Here is an 8,561-nt window from a genome sequence, read left to right on the forward strand (position 1 = left end):
TATATATATATGTATATATGTATAAATGCATATATATGTAAAGGGCTTAAAACAGTGACTGGCATGTGGTAAGCATCTATACTTTCAGCTGCTCTTATCATCTGGGTTCTTGCTCCACTGTTCTCTAGGAGGGCAACTCCTGGGTGACCAGTACTTGGCTGTGCACTCTGGGCTTACAGCAGAACTTGCACGGAGTACACACTCTTCAAACAGGGTTTCACTGAATCCTCTAAAGCACTCAACAAGGCAGATGATGCTACCATCATTTTACGTTTTACATCGTCCACACTGCCACTAAGTGGCATACTAGATTTTTTGTTTTGTTTTGTTTTGAGACGAAGTCTCACTCTGGCCCCCAGGCTGGAGTGCAGTGGCACAGTCTTGGCTCACTGCAACCTCTGCCTCCCATGTTCAAGCAATTCTCCTTACTTGGCCTCCTGAGTGGCTGGGACTACCGGCACGTGCCATCACATCTGGCTAATTTTTGTATTTTTAGTAGAGACGGGGTTTCACCATGTTGGCCAGGCTGGTCTTGAACTCCTGAATTCAGGTGATCTGCCCACCTCAGCCTCCCAAAATGTTGGGATTACAGGCATGAGCCACTGTACCTGGGCCAGAGCTAGGATTTAGATCGCAATCTATGTATCAGGCTCTATGGCCTGGAACTACAAGAAAGAATGAGTCCTGCCAATAATATCCACTGGATTCAGTCTCTTTCCTTAGGGCAGGATTAAAAAAAAAAAATTAAATTCTGGACTGGCCGTGGGGGTCACACCTATAATCTCAACACTTTGGGAGGTCGATTGAGGTGGGAGGATGGCTTGAGCCCAGGGGTTGGAGACCAGCCTGGACAACAAAGTGAGACATCTGTCTCTACATAAAATAAATTAGCTGGGCATGGTGGCACGCACCTATGGTCCCAGCTACACAGGAGGCTGAGGCAAAAGGATCACTTGAGCCCAGGAGACCCTGTCTCCAAATAAATAAATAAAAATTTAAATTCTAGGTTATGTTAAGAACTAATCTAACAGCTTATAGAATCTTGCCAACAAAAATGGAGCTGGGAAAAAACCATGAAAAACCAAGCCCTAAGTCAACATCTCAGCCATCCCCTGGAAAATTATCCCCTCATCCCAGGGTCATTTGAATCCGCGATGGGTGTCACTGGCCTGAGTTCTCACTTGACTCTACTTTGTGTGCAACTGGGGGCAGCAAGGTAGAGATACAGGTTGGATGAAGCAACAGGACCATATTCCCAGAGAGCTGGTGTTTTAACAGGGCCCTGAGGCTCTGCACCTCTAGAGCCTCAGAATTCAAAAAATCAAGGGAAAGGATAAAATGCAAAAGCTAAAAAAGCCTTTCATCATTCTCATTACACCAAACCACATCTGAAGGAAAAGCTACATGTCATGAGATGGAGGCAACAACTCACACATTCTCTTCCAGGTGGTATCAGCCACCTGACTGGTGAAACATCCCATAACAGAGCAACAGAAGGGATTTTCAAACCACACCAATGCAGATGAACTCAAGTCTGGAAGAGTCTGCTGCACACCACATACAATCACTGACCGCAGTGGCAGCTGACGTCTAGTGTTTACAGTTGCCCCACATCTTCCAGCTGTGACTTGCAATGAACAGAACCAACCACAATCTTTGGCCCTTTAGACCCAAGCATTTCTCTGGAGGCCACTAAGTGACCAATTCAAATGACAGTCTCAGTTGAGTCTTAGTGACCAAGAGCAGAGTTAAGATATTTTCTGCATCAAAAAATATATTAGAAGGCATTTCTTATAAAGCTTATTCCATAAATTCAAATCTATGGGAAATTTCAAACATGTACAAAGTGGAGAAAACAGTATACTCCACAAATAGTATAATGAGCCCAACATTTAAAAATGTCCAACCTATGGCCAATCTTACTTCATCTATACCTCTGTGCATCACCTACTCTCTCCACCTCCCATCCTTCTACACAATTATTTAAGGCGGGTTTTTGAGGGGGCCAATACTCTACTTATCTGCCAACAAAAAGCAAATATTAACTTGATATAGTTTGTGTATTTGTCGCCGCCCAAGTCTCATGCTGAATTGTAATCGCCAATGTCAGCTGTGGGGCCTGGTGGGAGCTGATTGGATCACAGGTGGATTTCCACGAATGGTTTGGGACCAACCTTTGGTGCTGTACTCCTGATAGTGACGACGGTGAGTGCCTTCTCTCAAGATCTGGTCATTTAAAAGTGTGTGGCACCTCCCCGCAACTCTCTCTTGCTCCTGCATTTGTTATTTATGTGCCCGCTCCTGCTTTGCCTTCCGCCATGAGTAAAGCTCCAAGGCCTCCCCAGAAGCAGATGCTGCTATGCTCTCTGTACAGCCTGCAGAACCCTGAGCCAATTAAACCTCTTTTTAAAAATAAGTTACCAGTCTCAGGTATCTATAGCAATGCAAAAATGGCCTAATATATAACAACTATAGTCAAAGAATGTAAAGTAAACCAAGCTGCTGGTAATAAACAAAGGCTTCTTAAACATCAACCACTATCAATGAATTTCATCAAAATGTTCTCTTTAGGTTCGAGATTCTCTAGTCCTATTCCAACAATGTAGGTGTCTCATCACAACTAAGTAGTTCCTGACTCGGCTCTCAGCACTGCCCTGCAATGATCAAGAGACACCTGGTCCTTCAGCAGCCCCACTGAAGTACAGGGTAAGGTACTTCAAACTAATAGCATTCTAATAGATCAGACTATCTGTCTGGGCAGCTAAAAACAAATGCTCCACTTAATGCCATGCTCTACCTCTTCTAAATCTGTGCCCGCCAAACTTTATAAAAACTACCAAGGATGGTACTGTGAGCGTAGTACAAATTACCGTGAAGCTGGTTCATCTGAAATAAGAGAAGCCAGGCACAGGAGCTCACGCCTGTAATCCCTACACTTAGGGAGGCAGAGGCAGGTGGATAGCTTGAGCCCCGGAGTTCAAGACCTGCCTGGGCAACATAATAAGACCCCATTCTCCACAAAAACGGAAGGAAAAAGACAAAAAAAGTTTGAAATCAGGTGTAAAAACCCTTGTTTTATAAAAGTATATATAACCAAGACCCTTTCAGGACTCCAGCTGGTTACCCGTACAAAGCTCAGCTCAAGGCCCATGATGGGAGTCCACAGCAGTGGTCCCCTCTTCTTCCTGCTCATCCATTAGGAACACCAACAAGAATAAGGGAGTTAAAACTAGGTTTCCGCTAGATGGAAACAATACTCATGCTTCCACAAAAAGCTGGCAGAAATCACAGGAACCACTGTTTCACCACCTCTTAAGACCTCCTAACCTTGCAGGTGTCAAATAAAGTGTGTCCTCAGTGCTTAAAGTCACCAGCCTTTCTCAGTGATGCTGCGGTGTCCTCATCTGACCTATGCTTGCAGGACGTTCTCTCCTCTCCACCTGATGTACACACTCAAGGGGGCCCTGAACTTCATGAGGGCCCGCAACAAGGGCCACTCTGTGACTCTTCCGCCCTCTCTGTGGGGACACTGAGTGCTGCCCTGCTATTTGGAGCAGCTTACAACTGAAAACCCAGCACTGAACTCAGAATCACCCTGAGCCTGAGAGGCCGCGGGGCATCTGTTTCATCTTTCACGGCACCTAACATGGTGCCCTACATACAGTACACACACACACACACACACACACTGATTGTCACCAACAATCTTATCTACACATCTAGTAATTTAAGTTTGCCTGCTGACAGTGGAGTATCGCAGAACCTGGGGATGACTGAATTACAAGGGCCTATTCTTATCAACAATCTCCATTCTATTCAGCCTAAACCAAGGGATAGTTTAATAATTATTCACAGCAAAATGGATAGCCACTGTGGATAATTCATTTTAAAAATTAGGTCAACTATCACCTAAATTCACTTCTTGGTCCAATGTATGCTGGCAGCTGTCATCCTTAACAGTAGCTGTCAGTTCTGGAACTGGTTTTGGGTGCCATTTCTAGGTGGTTCAAGGCTTTCTTTTGATAGATCAGACAATCTAAACTGTGGTTGGGAAGAATTATTTGTTCCTTTTTGAATGACGGAGCACTTTCAGAACTACCCACTGGAGAGTTTATTTGCCTGGGTGGCCATTTGTGCTTTCAGGGATTAATACAGACTATTTCTCACACACTGCTAGTATTTACAAACCAGGTATTGAGACTGCTATTGACATGAAGATGTGATGATGTCCTCACTCATGTGTCTGGCTGGGCAAAAGGACCTTCCTCTCTCACTGCAGGTCCCTTCCAAGGCTACTAAGTCCACTGAAAACAATAATTCACATTTTCACAGAGCAGCTGCCCTCTTCAGGGGACAGAGCCTAGATTCTGAGGTTACAATCTCAGCTCAGATCCCAAGTCTGACTTGCCACGTACCAGCTACGCAACTCAGGCAAGTTTTCACATCTCTGTGGACTTGGGCTCCTGCTACCACAGAGGTTTATTTGTGAGCTGTGAAAGACACGAAAACCACCTGGCAGTTCTGTGGCACATAACTACTATCTAGTAAGTGTCTGCTGTTACCAATACTACCCTACCCCACTGATAAAAGTAGCGTTGGTGGCCGGGCGCGGTGGCTCAAGCCTGTAATCCCAGCACTTTGGGAGGCCGAGACGGGCGGATCACGAGGTCAGGAGATCGAGACCATCCTGGCTAACACGGTGAAACCCCGTCTCTACTAAAAACACAAAAAACTAGCCGGGCGAGGTGGCGGGCGCCTGTAGTCCCAGCTACTCGGGAGGCTGAGGCAGGAGAATGGCGTAAACCCGGGAGGCAGAGCTTGCAGTGAGCTGAGATCCGGCCACCGCACTCCAGCCCGGGTGACAGAGCAAGACTCCGCCTCAAAAAAAAAAAAAAAAAAAAAAAGTAGCGTTGGTTATAAAAAGAACACAGCTCTGAGTGCTTACGATTTCTAGAGAAATAACACCCCCATAATGCAATTCCATTAAGAATGGCCTTGTAATCTAAAAGATCATATTATTAACGTGGGATTATTACTCTCATGACCTTGATGATTTCCTTCTTTGAAGAGCAATGGCTTCTAATTAATCATCCACTGTTTCTTTTCATTCTGAGATGCCAGAAACACAGAGAAAAATACTTGGCTGCCTTGAGAGTTATACAGTTTTATTCCACTAGAGTCCTCATTTAAACTTACAGACATACACTAAAAAAGAGACTAAACTTGCTAAATACGCTATTATTGTAGACATCTTGATAGATATTGAATACCAATTAAAAAAACTGTTGTCAAAGTAGTTAGGTTTACACAACCATCAGATTAAAGTATCTAGAAAAGCCTAAAGGTGGGCGGAAAAAAATCTAGATTCACCTTTTGAAGACATGCCTCAAAACAGCTTATTCGAGGGCACGACCTCATGGAGATTTGAGAGGTGGGAAAAAGGCCAAGAAAAAGGGGGTCTCTGCATTTTCCTCTGTTATCATTTAGCATTCAGATGTTTGCTCAAATCAAGCTTTCCGCAGAAGGGAACAAGCTGTTGTTTCCTTTGTGACACAGAGTTGAGTTGAAATTCAATTTAATAATTATATTATGGGTACTGAAATGGCACCCTGAGCTATAATTCTGTCCTACTTATGGAACTATTCCAGGAAACAGCCAGAAAAACCCACATACATTCTGGTAACCATACCAAATAATCACTTATTTTTGAAACCCCCAGCATACACACACCCAAAACATTTGGTGTGTGAAAATTTTCCCCCACAAATCACAGACCTACCTATATAATTGTTCCTTTTTGTTTTGGAGACAGGGTCTCCCTCTGTGGTCCAGGCTGGAGTGCAGTGGTGCAATCACGGCTCACTGTAGCCTTGAACTTCTGTGCTCTAGAGATCCTCCTGCCTCAGCCTCCCAAATAGCTGGGACCACTGCCATGTACCACCACACTCAGTCAATTTAAAAAAATTTTTCCTTTTGTAGAGACGGGGTCTCGTTATGTGGACCAAGCTGGTTTTGAACTTCTGGCTTCAAGCAATCCTCCTGCGTTGGCTTCCCAGTTTTGGGATTTACAGGCATGAGCAACTGTGCCCAGACTTTTAAAAAAAAAAAAAGAGAGATGAAGTCTTGCTATGTTGCCCAGGCTAAAGTGGCTATTTGCAGGGCTCAAGCGATCCTCCTGCCTCAGCTTCTCAAGTTGCTGGGGCTCCAGATGCATGCCACCATGCCTGGCAACAATAGTTTTTAAGCTTTATAGATTTTTAAAAACATAAAGAACTCTTTTTTTTTTTTTTAAGACGGAGTCTCGCTCTGTTGCCAGGCTGGAGTACAGTGGCATGACCTTGGCTCACTGCAACTTCCACCTCCCAGGTTCAAGTGATTCTCCTGCCTCAGCCTCCGGAGTAGCTGGGACTACAGGCACGCACCACCACGCCCAGCTAATTTTTGTATTTTCAGTAGAGACGGGGTTTCACCATGTTGGCCAGGATGGTCTTGATCTCTTGACCTCGTTATCCACCCAACTCGGCTTCCCAAAGTGCTGGGATTACAGGTGTGAGCCACCGCGCCCGGCCAGAACTATACATTTTCATTTCAACTTAGCTTAAAGAAAAACATGTACGTAGGAGTCAAAACTTTTTTCACCTCCCCTCTGTTTTCTATGTGACCTGTAGCAAGGTGCCAGATTTTTCTGGGCCTCAGTTTTCATTTGTAAAATAAAAACATTTGTCCCCTACATCCGTCAGAGGGGCTGGGGGGCTTCACCGAGAAGTGAAGCCCTCTGAAAACTCTCCTAAGTGTTAGCATACTATCATTCATCAATTTAACAGGACACAGCAGTCATAGTTTTTCCCCAGAACTTTGTGTCAAGTTTACAGTGAAAAACTTTAATTATTTTCAAATCTGTGATGGGATTTTCAGGGAAATATCATCACTATTGCGAATTTAGGACAAAATGTTCCAAAAGTCTTTGAGGACTGAAACTATAGAAAAGAGAACCAATAACTGACTTTGATCAGGAACTGCATTAACCTCTGAGTTAATTACCCTAAAAGTTAAGACAACCTTTTTGGTCATACTGAGAAACGAATTTGGGAAGGGTGGGGAGCCAGACCTTACACACTAGAAATATAAAGGAAAGATCATGCCATGCCACCACCTAGCTCACTCTAACGGAGGTATGGAAAACAAACTTGCATTTTAAAATTATTTTAAAAGGGAATAAGTGGAAAAACTTCATCAACATTAGGACCCCCTCACGGAAGTAGAAAAATACGAATGAACAAAATACACCTACATCCCAAAATCCTAGCACACGCCTAAAACCAAACACTACAACGATGCTCTATTCTAAATATGTCCAAGATAATACTCACTGAAAGCAGAAAGTTTGTATTGCCAGAGGAACAGCTACAACAGAGGAGGGGAGCTATTTTGTCTCTGGAACGAAGTTTCTTCCTTCGGATTCCATTCCTTCTTCCTGTACCTAAGACGGAAATGGCAGGTGCAGTGAACAAACACCCAGGTAGGGCAGAGGTAAGACACATACGGTTTCTGAAAAACCACAACTCCACAGAGCAATTTCGGGGCGGGCACAGCAAATAGCTAGAGAACAGGCTCTCCTTATTTCAAAACCTTTCAAACTCTAAATCTGAGGCAGCAGTGCAGTCCCATGCCCTGAATCATCTCATCCTTAGCGTCATGAACAAGAAGGGAGGATGGTGAGAATCAAAGGTTTGATTTATTGAACTCGAGCATTAAAACTTCCCCACCACCGATGCAGAGCAAAAGTTGCTCTCAAGCCAGGAGAGACCATTTAAAGGCTCTCTGCCGGTTTCAGAACACAGATAAATTTCCCAATCCTCTGCAAAGACAGCACTGAAGAATTACTGGACAGCACGCCAGAGGCAGGGACCTGAGGGCAGGCCATCTTGCTATGCCGGGAGGAGAGGGTCACTGTTGATGTTGCTAAGAGTCATTCATCCTTACTACTCTCAGTCTCGAAGAAATCTCTTCCTGATCTCTTCACCAACTCTCCTCACTAGTAGAGAATGGAGCTACTCCCAAAGATGTAAGTAAACAGGAGACTGTTTACATCTCCGGCGGGTGGGAGAGGCCCCACCCACTCTATCCTAGGAGAGGGCAGTGAAAGAGGATAAGGCCCAGAGGGATAAGGGTGAGGGAGCGTGGCCGGGAAAGGAGTTCAGATCAGGACAGGGAATGGAGGAGGGCGAGGAGTGAAGGGCACAACCCACAGCCTGGGAAAGAGAGAGGCATGAAACCCAGCGTGTCAGGTGGATGGATCACGGAACAGGGGTCCAGCGGAGGTTAAGGAAGGAGGGCCCAAGGGTAGGGGTGGGAAAAAGAGAAGAGGAGGAGGAGGAGGAAGCGCGCGTGTGAAGAGTGTTAAGAAAACGACAGGCCAGAGCAGGGATGGGAAAAGCAGGCCGAGGGAGAGGGTGAAAGGTGAAAACCGAGGGTAGGAGGAAAGAGGGTCCGGGGCGCTGGGGAGACGATGGAGCGACGGGTAGAGCAGCTTGGGCCGAGCCGCGGGGGTGGAATCCAGA

At 45.2% G+C, this 8,561-nt stretch overlaps 1 protein-coding gene across 1 annotated transcript in view; it reads right to left on the reverse strand.

The window, feature by feature from the left end:
• Positions 1-8,027, reverse strand: part of AMMECR1L (AMMECR1-like) — a 24,035-nt gene extending 16,008 nt beyond the window's left edge. The window contains exons 1-2 of the mRNA XM_011941722.1: positions 7,910-8,027; positions 7,371-7,480 (exon numbers count right to left, since the gene is read on the reverse strand). The gene's annotated coding sequence lies outside the window, so the exon portion shown is untranslated. The remainder of the gene's footprint in view (positions 1-7,370; positions 7,481-7,909) is intronic.
• Positions 8,028-8,561: the final 534 nt, after the last annotated feature.

This window comes from Colobus angolensis, unplaced genomic scaffold (genome assembly GCF_000951035.1).
Source record: "Colobus angolensis palliatus isolate OR3802 unplaced genomic scaffold, Cang.pa_1.0 Scaffold20, whole genome shotgun sequence".
NCBI classification, from domain to species: Eukaryota; Metazoa; Chordata; class Mammalia; order Primates; family Cercopithecidae; genus Colobus; species Colobus angolensis.